General features: G+C 49.4%; 1 long non-coding RNA gene across 1 annotated transcript; it reads right to left on the bottom strand.

Annotated features, from left to right (window-relative positions):
• Positions 1-3,085: 3,085 nt before the first annotated feature.
• LOC125153634 (uncharacterized) lies at positions 3,086-10,474 on the bottom strand. Its single transcript, XR_007147529.1, has 3 exons — positions 10,230-10,474; positions 3,380-3,549; positions 3,086-3,295 (listed from the first exon to the last, which is right to left on the bottom strand). It is a non-coding gene; the product is annotated as an uncharacterized LOC125153634 (long non-coding RNA).
• Positions 10,475-22,603: the final 12,129 nt, after the last annotated feature.

The raw sequence follows: 22,603 nt of genomic DNA, 5'->3' as shown, positions 1-22,603 counted from the left end.
TGAGGTCACACAGCAAACTTGAGATGGGGCCAGCAACGGGAGAGTGAAGGAAGACCTTGGGGCCCTCCGACCAGCTCCCCAGAACCCCCGGTTTCCTGCACCCGCGGCGGCACATGGCGCGGTAGCCGGGGGTGGAACAGCCAGCGCCAAGCACAGGCTGCCCCCAGGCCTGAGGACCACGGTCCACAGCCAAGGCAGTCCACGTCCCCCGGCGGCAGGCAGACACTAAGGTGACCGCAGTGATTTTCACCTCCTGGTGTCCACGCTTTGTGGGGTTCCCCTTCCCGTCCAGTGTGGATGGCACCGGTGACTTGCTTCTAACCACATTCATATTCTTACTGTTAAGGGGTCAGAATGTCACCCCTGGATGAGGCTACGTTGTATGAGACTCTGTCTTAGCCTCCCGGATGCGGAGAGAGGCTCGCTGGCCGGGTGAGGTCAGCAGCCATGGCGCGGAAGCCCGCTTGGTGCGAACCGTGAGCGGCCTCTAGGAGCCACAAGTAGTCTTTAGGACCTGAGGTGACAGCCCGGGCCTCAGTCACACGGTCCCCAGGAAATAAACTCTGCCAACAATTTGAGTAAGGCCGGAGGCAGGTTCTTCCGTCGAGCATCCGGATGAGAACACAGCCTGACCGACACTTGGACTGAGCAGAGGACCCCAGGGAGCCGCATCCGGACTCCTGACCCCTGGACACTGGGCTATCATGCACGTGTGTGGTTTTAAGCCACTTAGTGTACTGCCATTTGTTACGCAGCGGTAGGCAACAAACGCCCCCCCGCCCCATAACCCCCTGTCCCCCTGAGGTCCCCTGCAGCTTCAGCGGTGACGCAGACAGTTGCCTCCCCTCAGGAGCCAGGCCGGCAGCTGGGCAGCTGGTGCCCCCGGGAGCAATCCTTACCCAAGAGGGATGGCGGTGGGAGCCACTGGTCTGGGGCGCATCCAACATCTTCCCTCAGGCTCTTCAGTGACACCGACCTTCAGGTGGGCACAGTGGCAACCGGCCCATCCATGCCCGTTCATCAGGTGAGCCCCTCTCGGGCCTTGCTCTCCCTCACTTCCGCGTCCCCAGATTAGATTCGGCAAGTATTTTCTCAGCCACATGTTCCCCTCTTGTCTCCTGGGACATGGATGTTAGACCTGCTGCTGTCCCACGGGTCCCTGAGGCTGTTGATTCCCCCCCCCCCCATCTTGTCTTCAGGTTGGAGAACGTCTGTTGATCAAGTTTGCTGTCACCTCCCTGGGTCCTCTCTGCTGGGTTCTTCCGTCCGTCCAGTGAGCCTTTTCCTTTGGCTAAAGTATTTTTTGGTTCTCAAATTTCCATCTAGTTGTTCAGACCTCCTAGCTCCTTGCTGATACTTTCTTCTTAAGAATTTCTTTTTTAATGTTTGCTTTTGAGAGAGAGACAGAGCATGAGCAGGGGAGGGGCAGAGAGAGAGAGGGAGACAGAGAATTGAAGCAGGCTCTGGACTCCAAGCTGTCAGTACAGAGCCCGACGCGGGGCTCGAACCCACGAACCATGAGATCATGGCAGAAGTAATCCAAGTCACTTCTAAGCTAGAGCACTTAATTCCAGAGCAAAATACTCTGGAATTTCTCTTTCCTGATTCCAGATTCCAGATTGCAGATTCCAGAGCAAAATACTCTGGAGTCCTCTTTCCTCTGTGCAGAACCCATAGCCCTTGAGATGGAGGGTGTTCTGCCCGCCTGGGTCGAGGTACGGGCGGAGTTCCAGCTGACCCACAATACACATGGCGCATAAGTTAGAAATAAACTTTTGTTATCATAAGCCGTAAGGCTTGGGGGATGTTTGTTACCACAGCATAAGCAGCTTATCCTGACTGACACACTCTCCTTCCAAAACACTTGTCACTTCTGCGATTTTTCACTTGCTTTTGTCGCCGTTGGGCTAATATTTTTCTCTACCCACTGAACTGAGAGCTCCATGAGGTCAGGGATACTTTTTGTTGTTTCCCCACTGTATCTCCTGAAACAGCTGGAACATAGCAAGAGTGTCAATTGACTGAAGGAAGAAATCAATGAGCCATAATCCTAGGAGGTCAGTATAATTATCGCTATTTTACAGGGATGAAATGGAAGCTCAGAATGGTTGCATTGGTTGCTCAATGACACATGGCAGGAAAATGGCAGCGATTGGATCAGAACCTAGGTCTCCGTTCAAAACTTGTTCTGAGTACTGTGTGGCTACCTTTCCTGGACAGGAAGGCCTTGGGGTGCTAGGTGTTAAACTACCTTCTCAAGGGTTTTCAGCCCTACCTCCAATATCTCTGCATTGGTGACATTAAAGGACAAAAGACTTGGGGCGCCTGGGTGGCTCCGTCGGTTAAGCAGCCGACTTCGGCTCAGGTCATGATCTCGCGGTCCGTGAGTTCGAGCCCCGTGTCGGGCTCTGTGCTGACCGCTCAGAGCCTGGAGCCTGTTTCAGATTCTGTGTCTCCCTCTCTCTGCCCCTCCCCCGTTCATGCTCTCTCTCTGTCTCAAAAATAAATAAACGTTAAAAAAAAATTGAAAAAAAAAAAAAGGACAAAAGGCTTGGGAATCTATGGACCACTGGTCCTCTCTGGAATGAGCCACAGCTGGCCAGACAAGGCGGGGAGATGCAAAGTGAGGGGGTGTTTGTCAGCTGTCTGCCCTTCTTTTTACCTCTTTTTAAAACAACTTCCCTTAGTTGAGTGCTTAGTCTCTGCCAGGCACTGTGCCAAGAGCTTTAGGATCATGAGCGCACAGCATCCTCACGACCATCCCAAGTGATTTGTTTTTCCCACAGGAGGAAACTGAGGGCTAGAAGGGTAAATCTACTTGCCTATGGATACACCCTTAGTGTGTCAATTACGGCTGCAAAATAAAAACATCCTCCCAAATCAGGGATTTAAAATAGTAAGAGTCTATGATTGCTTACAAGTCTAGCCACCAGCTGGGTAGTTCGGGTCTCAGGTAGGATTATTCGTGCTTCTCTGATCAACAGCGGCCTGGGGTTGGCCCTCCAGTCTTGGCTGAGGTGCCTTACATGTGCAGGAGTCGGCCGTCCAGGCTGGACCAGGTGCCGGCAGTGGGCTGGGGCAGCTGGGCTCTCCACGTGGTCTCATCCTCCGGCAGGCAGAGAGCCAGGCTTGTCCACAAGGCGGTGGGAAGGGGCCAAGAAAGTGGACAGAAGCTGTGGGGCCTTTCGAGGCCCAAGCTCAGAGGTAGCATTTGACCAGGGACTTGGGCAGAGTGGCCTTGGCTTGCCATCCATGTGCCTTGAAGGTTAGGCTTGGGGAAGACCCCTGGGCGAGGCTGGATTAAATCAGATCTGTTAGCTACTGCTGCAGGAGAAACCATCCAAAATGCAGTGGTTTGATACAATGATTATTTCTTTACCTCTCCATTCTGTAGGTCGGTAACAGGCTGGGCTCAGCTGGGTAGTTCTTCCGGTCTACCGGAAGCTAGATGGCTCTGCTTCAGGGGGCTGGGTGGCAGTTGGCTGGGGAGCCTTCGGTCTCCTACCCGCAGCAGGCTAGCCTGGACACGTTCACGAGGTCATGGCAAGGCTGCAAGAAAGCAAGCAGAAGCTGCACAGGCTAAGCTTAGAAGTAGCACAGCATCCCTTTCTCTGTGTTTTATTGGCCACGGCAAGTTACAAGGTCAGCCCAGATTGTAAGCGTGAGAAAATAGACTCCATCTTTTGATGGGAAGAGGAGCAAAGTCACGCTGGCAGAATGCATACAGGGAGGAGTGATGGGCTGCATCCTTTCTGTAATCGCTTTACGTAGGCAGCAAGGAACACGGCTGGGCTTCTAACCCAGGAGGAGGAAACTAAGTCTTCCCAGCTGTATCACTCGTGTTCCTTTCCTTAGCTTCCCCACCACCCCATGTGTTTCCCCTCTGTGTTGTTTGAGCCTCCAGTAGCCTTCTGTATCAGTCAGAACACCTTTGGCTGCAAGTACCAGAAATCCAGGCAAAGTGGTTCAAGCTCAGAAGGAGTGTATCGGCTCTTAGAGTGGAGAAGTCCAAGAGTAGTTCTGCTTCAGGCACAGTTAGATCCAGGTGCTCAAACAGTGTCCTCCCACGTTGTTTTCACTCCACTTTTTTCTGCATTGCCTTAATCCTCAGGCAGACGCTTCCCAAGAGATGAGGGCAGCTCCAGGATTACATCGCAGTGGGAGGAGAGCATACCTCTCACGACGACAGAGACAACGGCAGAGTGCTCACTGTGTGCCAGGCACTGTTCTAAGCACTTGGCAGGTGGTAACTTATTTAGTCTTCACACCCCATGAGGTTATCATCATCTCCAGTTTACAGATGAGGGAACTGAGGCACAGAGATTAAGATCCATGTCTAAGGGTTCACAGGTAATGAGTGGCCAGGCCGGGAGCTGAACCCAACGCGGCTGCTCCAGACTCCTCGCTCTTAACTACTTCACAGAAAAGGAGTCATAATAGCAAGCCTTATTCGGAGAAGATACTCTGTGCCTGACATTGTTGGGAGCATCAGGGCATAACGGTAATAATATCCATTGAACCATTTAAACCTTCCAGCAACCCTATGGGGTAGCACTGTTATTATGTCCATTTTGCAGATGGGGAAGGTGAGGCACTGATAGGGTGAATAAGCCTGAGGTCACGTGTGGGGCAGCGAGGAACTGAATCCAGACAGTGGAGTCCCGAAGCTGTGTCTGCTGTCCCCAGCGTCCCTCTTCTGAGCCAGGGGTGAGGTCAGCCTCCGAGAACTTTAGGAAGGGAGGTGGAGGGGGGGGGTCCCAGGACAGCCCAGTCTTTCCCCTCACCATGTCTGTGTCTCCCTGCTCTCCCCTCCACCCACGGCCTGGCACAGCCTTCCCGGAACCCGCTTGTGAACAGACTGACCTAATGCAGGCTGGGCCAGAGGGCTGAGTCCTGGCAAACGGGCAGTGGCCGGGCCTGAGTCACCGGGCAGGGCTTGCCAGGGCCCGGAGTGGCGGCATGAGCCTGTGCCAAGGAGGGCATGGGCTGAGAGGGACGACACCTGGTACCACCGGGCAGCTGCAGTTCCTTCTGAGCCCGTGACCTTGACACCCGTTAGATCTCTGCAAAACAGTCACGTCAAGTCATTTTTTAATGCATTTATGAGAAACCGAACGTGGCTGTTTATATGCTTTTGATTTGTCAGCCGACTGAGAACTGGGTGAATGTAATGACATCTCATGAGCAGAATCTGGGTGTCGCCGCCGGCCCCTTAACAAAGACAGCAAGCATGCTTGGCTACATGGGCTCCTCGGGTTCCCAACCTGCTGGCACGGGGAAACTGAGGCGCAGAGAGAGAAGGTCACTTGCTCGTCGCCTCAGCTGGGACATGGCAGAGCTGGAAATGGATCCAGGAAGACTCTTAACCCGCTCAGAAAACCTGCTTGGCTGTGTGGTCGGGACCCATCTACCCCACTGAGGACAAAGCTTAGCTGTTCGTGGGAACCTTCGGGAACATTCCACCCGCTTTACGTTTCCTCTGTCCCTCATCCCACCCCTCCCTCCTCACTGCCTTCTTTCCCCTTCAATGTGAAGATGTGCTCTTCTCTCGTCTCTCTTTCCTGCCTTCTTCCCCTCCTTCCTTCTTCCTTCGCTGACCTTCTATCAAGGCAAGAATCACAGCGCTAACGCTAACTGGCCTTAGAGAGGGCCAGCGGGGCCCTGAGTTCCCCACACGAGGAGCTCGCCGGCCTCAGTGGACTCTCTGCGCAGTGCTCCTACTATTGCCATTTTACCGATGCAGGCGCGTGCCCGGTGGCTCCTCCACGGTGGCTCGCTCTGCACTTGTGCGCCGATGTGGCTCCTGCGGCTGAGATTCAAGCCGAGGGCACTGGAAGTGAGCCACGTAACTGTCCACGTTCAGGCAAGCTGATGTTTGACTAACGTTACGCTGCAGTGACCCTTCGTGGCCGCAGGTTCCCCCGGGGGATCCCCGGTGCCACGGCCTTTCTTGGGATCCCGCCCTGTGCCTCCGGGTCCCCTGCCCGTCCCTGTCGCCGGGAGGATCGAGTGACTTAATGCATGTGTAGTGCTTACGTAACAGCGCTCCAGCAGGTCTTAAGGGATAACCTGCTTCAAGTCCACGAGCCCCTGGCTTGCGGACCTAAGTCCCTTGTTCTGTAGAAGAACTAAGCAACTTTCCTCGAGATTTGCAGACCGCTGGCCTTGGGAAGTGAAGGCCCACACCTCCCCAGAAGAGAAGGCATGACCACATTTGAAAACAGCCGTCCCTGATGCCGAGTCTGTTCAGGGCCGCGTGGACCTCCGCCGAATGGCCTGGCCGCCAGCTTCTCCCGCACGCAAGCCCCTGCCCTCTTCCTGTGCCTTCCGAGTTAAAACCCTCCGGCTCCCCCTGGACAGGGCAGGTGGTTTTGAGACATCAGTCCACCATCTTCCCGGGTTGCCCGCTTCCTGAATAAAGCAACCTTGCCTTCCCACCCTCACTTGTGTCTGGCTTTAGAGTGGCGAGCAGCCGAACCCAAGTTTGGAATCCCTTCTCGGCCCTGTAACACTTAGAGCAGCGCCTGGCTAGAAATGTGCTTCCGAATGTTGGTGGCGGCAGCTGGTGCTGCTGTCTTCAATGGTGGTTTTTGCGGAACTGGCCTGATGCTGGGAGAGGCCCCTGTGGCTGTGCCCCTGTGGGCCGCTCCTCGTCTGGTGCGTCCAGCCGGGGTCTGCCCTGCAGGCAGGCTGTCCGGCTCCACCGGCCTCGCTCATCGGCGCTGATTTTGCTGACCCCCATCCCGGATGCCAACAGTGGGTGTGGATGCTCACGGGAATGAGCCGGGCAGACACTGGGGAGCTCACACGCAGAACCTGCCCGACTCCCAGATTCACGCCTTCGGGCCTCATTTCCTTTTTTTTTTTTAATTTGTAAAATATTTATTTATTTACTTAATGTTTATATTTGAGAGAGAGAGAGAGAGAGAGAGAGAGAGAGAGCGCAAGCAGGGGAGGGGCAGAGAGAGAGGGAGACACAGAATCCGAAGCAGGCTCCAGGCTCTGAGCTGTCAGCACAGAGCCCGACGCGGGGCTCAAACTCACGAGCCGTGAGATCATGACCTGAGACCAAGTTGGAATGTGCAACCGACTGAGCCACCCAGGCGCCCCCAGCCCTCATTTCCTGACATAGCAGCTGTGGCCTCCGTGCCTGCCACCCCCTCCCTCACCCACCCTCCACCACTTCCTCCCTCCAGACACAAGCAGTAGTCATGGCGGCCTGTCACCCTTCCATCACCATCTCCCCCTCTCTTAAGATGTTTATGCCTCTGGGTTTTGATTCGTCAGTGTCACCCGCAAAGCCATTGACTTCCTGCCCCGGGGGATGAGGATTCGTTTCATGCCGTGTCCTTCCTGACATAATGACTCGGCTCAGCGTCCCTGGGCCTCAGCTTCCACATCCAGAAATGAGAACAACAGCAGGTACCTACCTCACAAGGTCGTGAGGGTCACAGGGATGAACCCTGTAACACCCTTGGAAGAGGGCCGTGCCTCCCGTAAGGGTATATGCTGGCTATTGTCGTTATTATAATTGTCATCCCTTTTGGTTTCTCTGTTAGCTTTGTAAGTCCCAACCACAGACAGATCTCCATTTCCCCTTCCTGCCTTTCCTCCCTGGACCTGGCGACTATGAGCCACTGAGGACAACACCCTCGGCTGGCCCCCCAGCAGGAGAGAAGGGCGCCGTCACCAAGAAAGATCCAGGCTTCTGCCCAATTTGAGCCGACATTATTTTTTTAAATGTTTATTTCTTTATTTTGAGGTGGGGCAGGGGCAGAGCGAGAGGACGAGAGAGAATCCCAAGCAGGCTCCGCACTTGTCAGCTGAGAGCCGCTGTGGGACTCTATCTCAGGAACCCTGAGATCATGACCTGAGCTGAAATCGAGAGTCTGACACAGAACGGCAGGATCACGACCTGAGCCAGTAACAAGAATGGGACTCTTGACGGACGGGCCACCCAGATGCCCCGAGCCACCATTGATTTGAGCATCTTTCACAGCAGTGGACTCAATTTCCTGACTCTCCATAGGCTTTCCCTGCCCCCGCCTCAACATTGAATTATGAGAATTTTCAAACCTACAGAGAAGGTGAATGAATTTTACCATGACTCCCATGCACCTATCATCTGGATTCTACACTTGTTAACGTTAAAAAAAATTTTTTTTAATGTTCTTTATTTTTGAGAGAGAGAGAGAGGGACAGAACACGAGTGGGGGAGAGGTAGAGAGAGAGAATCCGAAGCAGGCTCCAGGCTCCGAGCTGTCAGCACAGATCCCGACGTGGGGCTCCAACCCACAAACCGCGAGATCGTGACCTGAGCCGAAATCGGACGCTTAACTGACTGAGCCACCCAGGCGCCCCTTGTTAACAATTTTCTACATGTGCTTTATCACATACCTATCTGTCCATCCTCTATTTATTCAACCACATGATTTCTTTGCTGGATTTTTAAATGAGTTAAAGTGAAGTATTTTCAAGCAGACATCTGCACTTTTAACTTCTAAATAGCTCAGCGTCCATATCACTAATTAGAATTCAATCCTTACGGTTCTTTTTAAAAATTTTTTTTAATGTTTATTTATTTTTGGGAGAGAAAGAGAGACAGAGCATGAGCAGAGGAGGGGCAGAGAGAGGGAGACACAGAATGTAAAGTAGGCTCCAGGTTCTGGTTCCAGCCCAGAGCCCAACGAGAGGCTCGAACTGGCTCAGATCATGACCTGAGCTGAAGTCAGCTGCTTAACCCACTGAACCACCCCACCCAGGCTCCCCACGGTTCTTTTGTGAGGGGAAATTTGCATACAATGAAATGCGCAAATCTTCAACGCAGGTTACTGGGTTTTGACTGGCACATAGACGGGTCATACCAACCCCTATTGACACAAAGGACAGTTCCATCACCCCACAAAGTTACCTGCTTGGGTCATCCCCACCCCACCCCCAAAGGCAGTCATGGCTCTGATATTTTTTTACCTTCACTGTCAAATTATCAGGGTCGATGACACGTACGTTCTGGGAGTGACCTTCACCAAACTTTATGGGTTGGTGGCTAGAGTTTAAAACATAACGACTGTTCCCCTCTGAAGAATATGGAAAGCATAATCAACACTATGATGCCAGCAGTGACTGGGCCGGGAGGGAATGGGGGGGGCTCTCACGCTGACAGCCAGGACCGTGTCTGGTGAGGGCAGTGCTCTGGGCACCGAACGGGCCATACTGTTGACGTCCCCATGCCGTCCCGTGTGCACTACGCACACTGGGTGTATCACGTAGGCTGGTGCTGGCTGCAGGTAAGGGAACAAGAGATTCCAAATACCTTAAAAACTAAAGGCCTTTATTATTTTCCCAAACAGCTAATCTCACCAAGGTAGGGAGGTTGTACAGCGGTCAGCCCACCCGTTGAACGGTGTTCTTGTGATCGGTGTTCACGTTCAACGGTGTCGGACGAAGATTCCTCGGCACGTGGGCAGTGTCTTCCCTTAAGGTGGCAACATAGCTGCCACAGTGCCAGCCCTCGTCTCCTCTAGAGGCAGAACACAACAGCCTTATACTTCCTTTTGCTAAAATCCTACTCTGCCCGTCTCCCCCCTACATTTTAAGTGTTTAGCCTCTCCGGGTTTGCTCTTGGGACTTAGTGCAAATCCTGCTCTTGGCTTTGAGGATTATAGGCTCTTCAAAGTGCTGGTGAAAGAAATTGCAGAAAGAGAAGCAGAAAAATGATCTTTCTTTGCAGCTGCAGAAAATCAGACACTCCTCGGCAACATAAAACTCCCCTTGCAAATACTTTTCGTAGGCCATACAGACTTCAGAGATTGCTACATCTTGTGAAAGGCAGCTCCAACCTTCCAAAATCTGTAATTCTGATTTGTCTTACTTAATAAGTTATTGCCCTGGGAATAATACTTAAGTGGGCATGTAGATTTTGAAAAGGCTAAATATTTGTGAGGTGTTTTTTTGTTGTTGTTAAACCAGGGGAGTGTTATTAGCACCGCCCCCTCCCCCCCTTTTCTCCCACGTGGTTGGAGGGCAAAACCAAACACAATCTCTGTCGTGATTCTGCTTTAGACTAAGAGTTCAAGAAAACGAAATCCCACCATCAGTTGGTGTCTCCCCATGCCGCCGTACTTTCTGTGGGAGGCAGAAAAGGGAAGCGTCTTTCCCTTGCATTACTTTTTAAGAGCAAAACCATTTTCCTCCAGAAACCTCCCCTAACCACTTCCCAGCAGACTTACCCTCACATGTTCTTGTCTAGGAGTGAGTCACGGCTCCTTCCAGAACCAGTCACTGACCGGGAAACTGGGGAACTATGACTAGCTTAGACACCTCCCCGAAACACATGGACAGAGCTAATAAACAAGCTAAGACGATCAGGGCTCAGCCTACCAAGAAGCAGGGAAATGGGTTAGCACAGTAATAATGCAGACCCCCACTTCCTGCTGCTGGTCGCATGGCTGTTTCTGTAGGCACCCCACCTCTGGCCTCGCACTTTGCTTCTGCTTTTTCGCCTCAGGTGGAGCGAACCCCAAACATTCAGGCCTTGTAGAAAAGGAGCCTCTAGAGGGGACGTGACTTCTGAGCGAGGGAAACACCTGCCCACATCCCTCAAGGGGACAGTACCTAAGCTTGGCTGCCTGCATATCTTTGAGGCTTTGTTATCTTGGAGGCTACGGAAACCCAAACTAACTTAAGCACCAAGGGAACTTACTGATTCTTACAGTGAAAAAGTCCAGTGGGAGGGAGTTTGGATTTCAGGTATGGCTGGATCCAGGTGCTCCAACAATCTCAGGACTGTACATCTCTCCTTCTTTCACCTTTTCTTCCCTCGGTATTGATTTCGTTTTCAGGCAGGCCCTCTCCTCCCCCGGCAGTGCCAGCCTGCCAGCCTACCAGGTAAGCAACCACGGCAGCACAAAACTCAGCGTTCCAGTAGCTCCAGCAAAAGTCCTGCAGCCGTCTCTCATTGGCTTTCCCTGGGTGATGTGCTCATTTGTGGAGCTGGGGAATGGGGCTGACATCAACAAATTGCACAAAGAGAAGGAAAGGATGGTTCCCAAAAGAAAACGAGAAGGGAAATGAATGCCCATTGGGCTAATATATCTCTTACGTATAGAGAGAGCCCCTGGGAGCACCAGCCTATCCTGTTTTATCATGAAGAGCAGTACAGTTGCTCACAGGGTATAAGGGGCTAAATTAGCTGGGGGTAGTCAGGGAAGGCATCTTGGAAGAGGCACCATGGGAAGCAGAGCCCTGAGGAATACAAGACAATGTGCCAGGCACAGGGACCTGCAAAAGCAAAAGACCTGAGACTAATCAACACTTTATGGGTGAGTGGATAAGTGAATTCATGAATGAATGCCTACAGGCAGGAACTATATACAAGAGCCCTGTCTTCCCGCTCAGAAGGAAGCCATGAGCTCTGTAGCAACGGGGGAGCTGGGGTCAGACTGTAGATACTGCAGGGGAAGAGGACAGGGCAGACAGCCTGAGTGGGGAAGGGGGAGAGGTGTATGCACTCCTCAAGAGCCAGGAGGAGAGGGTGACAGTGAACCCTACCTTGGAGACCACGTCCCACAGCCCTCCCTCCCCTTCTGAGGCTGCTGGGGCCACCCAGAAACCCTCCCCCTGTCCAAAGCTTGTTTTCCTCTCCCTCTCCCTGCCCCTCCCCTCCCCACCCTCTCACCCTTCCCTCCTGCTCTCCCTTCTCATTCTCACTTCCTTTTTTTCTGTTCCTCAAACACACCAAATTTTTGTTCCCGTCTCGAGACATTTGTTTGTGCTTGCTGTTCCTTCTGCCTGAGACACCCTTCCCCAAGAACTTTGCGAGGCTGGCTCCTTCTTAGCCCTCAGGTCTCAGCCAGGTCCCCTCCTCCGAGCAGCCCTCCCTGACCACCCCAACTGAGGGACCAGCCCCCTGCCCCACAGCTCCTTCCCAGTCACGGGGACCTGCTTTACTTCCTTTTCCCTGAGGCTTTCAAGTTGGTGGGGCTGCTGCGGTCACAGCTGTCACCCCAGTGCCCAGCACACACCCTGGCACAGGCTAGGTGCTCAGAGGGCTCAAGGTTCAGCTGCACTCCCTGTCTGCTCTTTTCAAGGTGATTGTGCCTTCTCTGTGCCTCAATTTCCTCTTCGGTAAAGCGGGCGTAACAGTAGACACGTCCTCTGAAGACAACCTATCTGAGGCACTCGGAGCGCATGGAGCTTGGCTCATACAGGTGCCCCCTAAGGGTCAGCCACTATAGGACTATCATTACCACCTTAGGGCTGTCGTGAAATCTCTGGGAGAGGGCTGGCACGGCGGTTACCTGTACGTGACTCCCCAGTGCTCAGATTCCAGCCGTGATGGTGGCTTCCTGGCTGTGTGACCTTGTTCTCTGAAAACTGAGGCTCACCGTAGTACCTCCACGCTTCTCCCCCCCCCCCCATCACTCCTCGCCATCAGGGATGCGCGTGCTGGCACAGCTCACACAGCAGGGGTGCAGACGTAATGAACTCACGCAGATAAAAGTGTCTAGTGCAGGGCTCCAGGCAGCAGATGGAAAACTGATTCACAAGGTCATTTGTTCAGCCAGCTACAATCTAGAGGGATTTCTTGGCAGGACATGTGACTGCCAGTGGCCTGGGTCAAGCTTCACCTCCAACCCTCCTCCAACCCTTACCTTAGCTCTTAAGGGCCAGCTAAGGGCCGTCCCCTGCATGTAGGATGGATGGGAACAGCAAGTGTCAGCCCTATGATGCTCCCTGACCTGCTCATGCTGTCACCAGGTGGGGGCAGCTAGACTAAAAAGGGTCCCACAACTCTGGGATGAACACTTATAACTAGGGGCACTGGGGAAGAGTGGGAGGGGGTAGCCTAGAACAGGAAGTTCCCTGGCCCCCAAGCCAGACACCTTCCTCTCTCTCCTCTCTCTCTCTCTCTCTCTCTCTCTCTCTCATCTATCAACCTGTTATCTATCTACCAATTATCTAGCTATCTATCTCTATCATCTCTCAGAGCTCAGTGGGCTTAACCCTTTAGGTCACTGGGGGATGGGAGACAGGGTCTCGGGAAAGCTGGGTGGTTTGGTTTTGTTTTGTTTAGACTTTGGTGGGGTTTTTTTTCTTTAGACACTGGTAAAATGTGCCACAAAAATATGAAGTCTGATATTGATATATATATCAATCTATCTATCGATAGATACAGATAGATTGATATAGTGTTCTTGTTTTTGAAAAATTTTACAAGTAAGGACATGGAAAATAAAACAAAACTAGTAAATTAAAAGCACTGCTCTGATAACAAAAATGGGCAAAAGATCTGAACAGACACTTCTGCAAAGAAAATATACAGATGGCAAATAAGCATATAAAAACATGTGCACCATTATGTGTCATCAGGGAAATGTAAATCCAAACAAGATACCACTACATACCTATCAGAATGGCCAAAATCCAAAACACTGACATCACTAAATACTGGCGAGGATGTGGAGCACCAGGAACTCTCACTCGTTGCTGGCGGGACTGCAAAATGGTCCAGCCACTTTGGAAGACAGTTTTTCAGTTTCTAACAAATCTAAACCTACTCTTACCATGTGACCCAGGAAGAGCACTTCTTGGTGATTAACCCAAGGAGGTCAAAACTTGGGTCCACACAAACACCCGCAGCCAATGTTTATCACAGCTCTATTTGCAATTACCCAAACTTGGGAATGACTAAGATGTTGTTAAGCAGGTGAATGGATCAGTAAACTGTGGTATATCCATCCAGACAATGAAACATCGAGCAGCACTAAAAGGAAATGGCAGGGGCGCCTGGGTGGCTCAGTCGGTTGGGCGTCTGACTTCAGCTCAGGTCACGATCTCGCGGTCCGTGGGTTCGAGCCCCGCGTCGGGCTCTGGGCTGATGGCTCAGAGCCTGGAGCCTGCTTCCGATTCTGTGTCTCCCTCTCTCTCTGCCCCTCCCCCGTTCATGCTCTGTCTCTCTCTGTCTCAAAAATAAATAAACGTTAAAAAAAATTTTTTTTAAATAAAAAATAAAAAAATAAAAAGAAATGGCAGAACACAGGGGATTTTTAGGGCAGTCAAACTACTCTGTAGGATAAGACAATGATTGGCATGTCATACATTTGACCAAACCCATAGAATGTACACAACCAAGAGTGAATTGTAATGTTAACTATGTACTTTGGGTGATGATGTGTCATTGTGGGTTTGATCGTAACAAATGGACCATTCTGGCGGGAGGTGTTAATAACAGGAAGGAGGCTGTGCCTGCATGGGCTGTGGGCATAGGAGTTTTATGGGAAATCTCTGTACTTTTCACCCAATTTTGCTGCAAACCTAAAATTGCTTTAAAAATAAAGTTTATCAATGTTTTTTTAAAAAAAGTATTTCTCTCAATCCCAGTGGCTTTCAAACTTTCTTGACTCTAAAAAGTCACTTTACATCACAAGTCAGGATGAACATATGCTCCCAACGGAAGTTTCCCAAAACAATACTTCCTACTAGCCCAAGACAAATTCTGATACTTTGGAATTTCTCTTCTCTTCTACTCAATTTCATTTTAAAAATGCTTGTCATGACCTTCTAAATTGATCTCATGAACCACTAATGAGTCACTACTCACAGTCTGCAAAGCTTTAATTACGTGCAAGAAAGGATGTTTTAACACCAGGAAAAAATGGGAAGGTTGTACCCAAAGAATATTCCTTTATGCTGAATACACTTTGCTTGATAAAAACATCACAGTTTTCCTTTTTAAAAAATCTACGGTGGACAGATGAGAATGTGCCATGGATAGGTACAAATAGGGGAAGCTATTTCTGTGGGATTAAATTCATTCATTCATTCATTCATTCACTCTTTCTACAAACGTGTGCTGGGTGCTGGGGTTTCAGCTGCAGTGGCGTGCTGGAGCTGGTTGATACAAGTTGGCAGGAATCGTTAAAATTTTCAGGAATTTTGGTTGAAATCACACGGGTGGCTTGAGACAGGCCACACCAGTCATCAAAAGCTATCAATCAGTGCCCCCCTACACACACACCTTACCTCTTTGGAAATCAATAAAAGGAAACCTTACTAAAGTCCAGTGGGAGGCTGGAAGGGGGCCATACTGCTCTATGTCGATTGCAGGAAGAATTGTCAATTCCTACAGACCCCAAGGAAGAATCCCCAACAGGAAAGAATGATCAACTAAAGGCCCTAAAAAATGGACCGCTCGGAAGCTCAGCCAATGAGAAACCACTATCACTCTTGCTTTTCTCCGATGGACTTCCATTCAGAACAACGGCTCCCGACTTCCTCCTTTTTCTCCATAAAATAATACTCCTCTCCTTTATTCTCTGGACTTGCCTATGGTTCTGCCATTGTTTGCACGTTCCAAATTGCAATCTATGCCATTCCCAAAGAAATCCAATTTTGCTGGCAAAACAATTGACTTTTAAGGTGAACACCCTATATAGCTGCTCGTTAAACATTTGTGAGCACACTACTGGTCAGTTCCCCGCATGGACAGAGCTTACGTTCTTTTTTTTTTTTAGAGAGTGAGAGTGAGAGAGAGAGACCATGAGCGGGGGGGGGGGGGGGGGTTAGATGTGGGGTGGGGGAGAGAGAGAGAGAGAGAGAGAGACCATGAGCGGGGGAGGGGGTAGATGAGGGGTGGGGGGGGAGAGAGAGAGAGAGAGAGAGAGAGAGAGAGAGAGAATCTTAAGCAGGCTCCATGCTCAGTGCAGGGCCCAACGTGGGGCTCAATCCCACGACCCTGGGATCATGACCTGAACTGAAATCAAGAGTCAGTCAGATGCTCAACTCACTGAACCACCCAGGTGCTCTGAGCTTATGTTCTCAAAGGGAGTGAACAGTTTACTGAAATAACCACACACACATATAAACATGTAAATGCTGTGAAGGAAAAGTACAGGAATTCACGAGAGCATATCATATAGGAGCTCCAAGAAGGCTTTTCTGGGGACATGAAATTTGAGCAGAAACTTGAAGGATGTGAGGATTCAACTAGATAAAGAATGCAGGGAAGAGTGTTTCCAGGGAGAAGGCATAGCATGTGCAAAAGCCTTGTGCCCAGAGAGAAGGTGAGTCCGAGCCTGAAGCTGGAGTGCAGGGCAAGTGGAAGCAGGGCGGGGGCCACGGACACGCCCCCAGGCCAGGCAGGGCCTGCAGCAGGGCGGGGCGTTTGGGTTTTATCCTAAGCACGAGTCACACAAGGCTACTACCCCGGTGCAAGGGAGATGTTCTTGTAAATGACCTCTTTCACACTTTCTCCCATCAGATCCTGGCAACTAGGTTTAGGATACAGATTGCACACAGCTGCGGGGCACAGAAGAGGACTCCGCCCCTTCCGGAAGTGCCTTTTGTTAATGAAGACTGTTGTTTTTTAAAAATTTTTTTAGTGCTTATTTTTGAGAGAGAGAGGGAGACACAGAATCTGAAGCAGCTCCAGGCTCTGAGCTGTCAGCACAGAACCCTACATGGGGCTCGAACCCACAAACTATGAGATCATGACCTGAGCCAAGTCTGAGACTTAAATGCTTAGCCAACTAAGCCACCCATAGACTGGGTTTAAAAGTCAACTTCTGGGGGTGGCTGGGTGGCTCAGTCGGTTAAGCCTCTGACTCTTTTTTTTTTTTTAAGTTTATTTATTTATTTTTGAGAGAGACAGAGACAGTGCAAGTTGGGGACGGTCAGAGAGAGCAAGAGAGTGAGGGAGAGAGAGAGTCCCAAGCAGGCTCCGCACCATCAGCAGAGACTGACGCGGGGCTGGAACTCACGAACACCGTGAGATCATGACCTGACCTGAAATCAAGAGTCAGACACTTAACCAACTGAGCCACTCAGGCGCCCCAGGCCTCTGATTCTTGATTTCGGCTCAGGTCATGATCTCACAGTCACGAGATTGAGCCTCGAAACGAGATCTGCATTGAGCATGGAGCTTGCGTGGGATTCTCTCTCTTCCTCTCTCTCTCTCTTCCCCTCCCCTGCTCACGGTCTCTCTGTCTCTCTCAAAATAAACAAATAAACTTAAAAACAACAACAACCACCACAACCCCTGGTGGGTCAGATGCGACCACACTAAGAAAAAACAGACCTGGAGAGCTCAGCATTTCCCTGGACTGATGTTCCTTATAAACCATGAAGCAAGGAGTTCATCAGCCCACACACGGAATATATTTTGAGAGCAGCTGGAACAGCCCACAGGCACCGGTGGAAGAAACCAGGGGTTGATGACAGAGAAGACACAGGGCCCGGGGAGCTGCTTTAGCGCCGCTGGTCTTGGGGTGGGACAGATAGAATCAGCTTACCTGGGAGGGTCCAGGGCCGAGTGAGGCACGTTATTCATAACATTATCGTGATAACGATGAAAACAACCATACAGCGGCACTTAGAAGGGGTCAACTAGCCTGGACCAGTGCAATCAGGATACAACCTTTCCCTCTCCCCTCTTGGGGAGTCCTCCCAGTCGCTGCTGTCAGGAAGGGGTTGACATTCCCTTTCCCACGGATGCTTCTTGCCTGTTGCGTAACCCGGAGGTGGCTGCCTAAGGCGTCTGCGCCACATCTGAAACCTGGGGGCAATTTTGGTAGCCTCCTCATGGGGACATTGAGATACATGTGGCGTTTAAAGGGCACCTGGTGCATAATAAGCGCTCCTTAAGGTTAGCTGCCATTGTTAACGGTGTCTCCAGCCTCCTTAATTTCCCCCCAAATCAAACACACGTTAGATGTGAGGCAAGTATACATAAGTTCTTTCACTGAGAGGTCGGTTTATTAGTGTTGAGTCTGCGGCAAGTGTCAGAACCCCAATTGCAAACGGACTTAAACAGAACAGCAACAGAGGAGGTGGATCTTATCGGTGCACTCAAATGTACTTGGCTTCAGGCAGAGTTGGATCCAGGTGCTAAGGACGACATTAGGAGTGCACCTCTGTGCCTGCAGGGAAATCTTTTCTCCTGTTCTCTTCTCAACCTCCCCCCCATTGCCCTTCCTTCCGGCCATGGAATCTAGCATTCCTCCCCTCTTCCCTGTGAAATTCCATCCTGCCATCTCTTTTTGCAGGACGGGGGTGGGAGGGGGAGCTTCAGTCAGAGGCTAATAGAAACTCTCTTCTGGCCAGATCTCCTACTCCCGAGGGTCCACGCCCACGTTCCAGGCTCTGGTTCTGAAGTCACAAGAATTTGGTGGGTGTATCAGTCAGGATTCAACCGGAGAAACAGAACCACCAGGATATATGTATAAATAGCTATGAAGGCACTTGTTCCTGGATCTTATGCAATCTGGGGAGCTAGTGAAGCAGTCTCATACGGGAACTTGGAGTCCGCCGGGCAGGCAGTCAGGAAGGGAAGATAGACGTAAGGTCAGAGAGAGCAAGAGTTGGCAGGAGCATGCGGCACAAACTGGAGTCCACGAGGCTGGACTCAGCACATGTTGGGTCTTGTTGCCTCTGACGACCTTGGTGATGTGCGTGTCCTGCTGGAGCCAGGGCCCTTCGTCATGGAGCTAAACGCACAGCTGGCTCGGGAACTAGGAAGCTGAAGAAGGGTCTAGGGGACGGTGGCGAAGTCTCAGGACCAATGGAGTGAGTCAGCAGATAAAGGACAGCATGTGTGAGCCTCTAAGTGGCCTCTACTTCCCCCCTGCCCCAAATCTCCCATAAGAATCCCTCCTTTGCTGGGCGCCTGGGTGGCTCAGCCGGTTGAGCGTCCGACTTCAGCTCAGGTCATGATCTCGCTGTTCGTGGGTTCGAGCCCCGCGTCGGGCTCTGTGCCGACAGCTCAGAGCCTGGAGCCTGCTTCGGATTCTGTGTCTCCCTCTCTCTCTCTGCCCCTAACCCACTCGCATCCTGTCTCTGTCTCTCTCAAAAATAAATAAACATCAAAAAAAAAAATTTAAGAATCCCTCCCGTGGGTTCAGCCTTATCGGAAGCACTCCAAAGAGGATATTCTGGAAAATGTAGCTCAATGTAAGCAAGTTGATACATTACAAAGCCACCACAGTCTACTCCTTGTCAACTTGCACATACATATCTCCTTAAACCATGCTTAATCTCCAAATAAAGAGAATAGCAGAGTCACGCTGTAACTAAAGTATACATCTACGCCAGCTACAACTCAAAATTTGCTAAACTTTTCCTAAGGAAAAGATATAATATCTTTTTTTTCATTGTTGGATGATGTCCATTCTTCTCGTAGCCGATTCTACACCTTTGATATCTTACAGTTTGCATATTGAGAAATAAAGCTAGCTACTATGCACATGTCTTCTGCTTGCTAACAAGGGGAAAGAGGAAAAGAAAAGAAAAATATGTGATACACACACACACACACACACACACACACCAAACATTCATTTCAAAAAACACACAAACATATTCATTTCAAAAAAGGAAGAAATAGCTCAGTGGCTCAGTCGGTTAAGCATCCAACTCTTGATTTCAGCTCAGGTCATGATCTCACAGTTTGTGGGTTCAAGCCCCGCAATGGGCTCTGTACTGACAGGAGTCTGTCTCCTTCTCTCTTTGATCCTCCCCTGTTTGCTCTCTGTCTCTCTCTCTCAAAAGAAATAAATAAACATTTAAAAAAGAAAGAAATACTCACAGCTACTACAGTTCTTATTTCTGCACCTGGTCATCTCTGGCATTTATAATTATATTCATAACTACCTTTCCCATTACCCGTTTGCTATGTCCTGGAAGTTTGGGGTCCCCCCATTCATATGTTGAAATTCGAATGACCAATATGATGATATTAGGAGGTGGGGCCTTTGGGAGTTGACAGATAGGGATAGGGTGATAGATAGGGTCATAGGGATAGAACCCTTATGAATGGGACTCTTACAAAAGAGACCCCAGAGAGCTCCCTAGGCCCTTCCACTATGTGAGGATATAATGAGAAGTCTGGACCCAGAAAATGACCCATTCTCAACAATGCTGGCACCCTGATCTTGGATGTCTAACCTTTAGAAGTTTGAGAAATAAATCTCCATTGTTTATAAGCTACCTTGTCTGTGGTATTTTGTTGCAGCAGCTGAATGGACTAAGACACCATTCCATATTCATTTGCCCTCAGCAGCCACCTTGTCTGGTCATGAATCTCTGGTGAGCTTTGAATCAATGGTTAGTGGAGGAGGGGGCCAAGATGGCAGAACAGCATGGAAGTTCTTTTGCCTCTCTGGTCCCTGAAATGCTGCTAGACCAACACCAAGCCATCTAGCACACCTAGAAAACTGATCGGAGGATTGACACCGCAATGTATATAACTTGAACTACAGAACTCGGCAGGTACGAGGTGCAGAGAGGTGAAATGGGGGAGAGAGAAGCCACGGAGGGCAGGGAGCTGTTTTTGCTTGCGGAGAGAGGACAGAGATGGGGGAGAGGGCAGGAAAAGCACCCCACCCCCGAAAGCAGCTGAATCAATGGTGAGTTTACCATTTTATTTTTCTTATGTATCCCCTGACCTGAACTCAACACGGTCTAAAACACAGTCTAAAACACAGAGCGTCTGTGGTACAGACAGAGAGAAAGCTTGAATTCGGATGCCTTAAATTTCTTTTTCGTGCCTAATTGTTCTGGCTAGAACTTCCTGGACTGTGTTGAACAGAAGTGGTGAAAGCCTTGCCTTGTTCCTGATCTTACAGGCAAGACTCCCAGTCTTTCACTATTGCATATGATTTCTGCTATGGGTTTTCCATGATGGCTTTTATTCTGCTGAAGTTACCCTGTGTTCCTAGTTTATTGAGTGTGTTTTTTCCTCAAATCATGAAAGAGTGTTGAAGTTTGTCAGAGGTTTTTCTGCATCAATTAAGATGATCATTCTGTTGATGTGATCTATTACATTGATTGATTTTCCATGTATTGAACCATCCTTGCATCCCAGGGATAAATCTCACTTGGTCATCGTTTATAAACCTTTTAATATAGTATTGAATTTGGTTTGCTCGTATTTTGTCGAGAATTTTTGCATTCATGTTGAGAGGAATATTGGTCTTTAGGTTTTTTTATAGTGTCTTTGTCTGGCTTTGGTATCAGGGTTATGCTGGCTTCACAGGATGCGTAAGGACATGCTCTTTTCTCTTCAATTTTTTTCGGAAAAGTTTGAGAAGAGTTGGCAATAGTTTTCCTATAAATGTTTGGTAGGATTAACCAGTGATGCCATCATATCTGGGACTTTTCTTTCTTGGGAGCTTCTTGATTACTGATTCAATCTCCATACTAGTTACAGGTCTGTTCAGATTTTCTGTTTCTTCGTGATTTAGTTTTGTTAAGTTTTGTGTCTCAAGGAATTTGTCCATTTCATCCAGCTTATCCAATTTGTTGCCATATAATTGTCCACAGCACTTTCATAATCCTTTTTATTTATGTAGAATTAGTAGCAATGTCACCACTTTCATTTCTGGTTTTTGTAATTTGGGTCTTTTCTCTTTTTTTCTTAGTCCGTCGAGCCAAAGTCTTGGCAGTTTCATTCGTCTTTTCAAAGAATCAGGTTTTTTAAAAAAGTTTTTAAAAATTTTAATTCCGGTACAGTTAAATACCGCGTTATTTTGGTTTCAGGTGTGCAACATAGTGATTCAACAATTCTATACATTACCCAGTGCTCTAAATGTACCTTTTTTTCTAAATGTTTTATTTATTTTTGAGACAGAGAGAGACAGAGCATGAGCAGGGGAGTGGCAGAGAGAGAGGGAGACATAGAATCCGAAGCAGGCTCCAGGCTCTGAGCTGTCGGCACAGAACCCGACGCGGAGCTCGAACTCACAAACCGCGAGATCATGACCTGAGCTAAAGTCGGATGCTTAACTGACTGAGCCACCCAGGGGCCCCTCTAAATGTACTCTTAATCCCCTTCACCCGTTTCACCCATCCGCCCACCCACCTCCCTCTGGTAACCATCAGTTTGTCCTCTATAGTTCAAAGAATCAGCTTTTTATCTCATTGTTTTTCACTATTGTTTTTCTATTCTCTATTTTGTTAATCTCTACCCTAATCTTTATTTTTCCTTCCTTGTGCTAGCTTTGGGTTTCATTTGTTCTTCTCCTTCTAGTGCCTTGGGTTATAGGGTTAGGTTGTTGATTTGCAATTTTTCTTGTTTGTTTTTTTAATTTTTTAACATTTAGCTATTTTTGAAAGAGAGAGACAGAGAGACAGAGAGTGGGCAGGGGATGGGGGAAGAGAGAGAGAGAGGGAGACACACAATCTGAAGCAGGCTCCAGGCTGCCACACAGAACCCGATGCAGGGCTGGAACCCATGAACTGTGAGATCATGACCTGACAGCCACACAGAGAGAAGTTTCCTTGGATCTAAAATGAGTCTCTTGTAGATGGTGTACGGTTTTTTTTATCCATTCTGTCAGTCTCTCTGTCTTTTGATTGGAGAGTTTAATTCATTTCCATTTAAAGTAATTCTTGGTAAGGAGGGACTTACCTTCTGCTGCTTTCCTATTTGATTTCCACGTTTTACAGCTTTTAGTCTCTCATTTCCTGCATTACCGTCTTCTTTTATGTTCAGTTAACTGTTTTTGTAATGAAATATTTAAATTAGTCTCAAATTATTTAGAAGACAAAGTGTGATGTTACAAACCAAAGTCACTATACTACTAGCTTTTAGAATAATAATTTTTTT

This window comes from Prionailurus viverrinus, chromosome E2, assembly GCF_022837055.1.
Source record: "Prionailurus viverrinus isolate Anna chromosome E2, UM_Priviv_1.0, whole genome shotgun sequence".
In the NCBI taxonomy this organism is placed as follows: domain Eukaryota; kingdom Metazoa; phylum Chordata; class Mammalia; order Carnivora; family Felidae; genus Prionailurus; species Prionailurus viverrinus.
The sequence above is the reverse complement of the archived record's forward strand: the minus strand, read 5'-3'. Positions and strand labels throughout refer to the sequence as shown.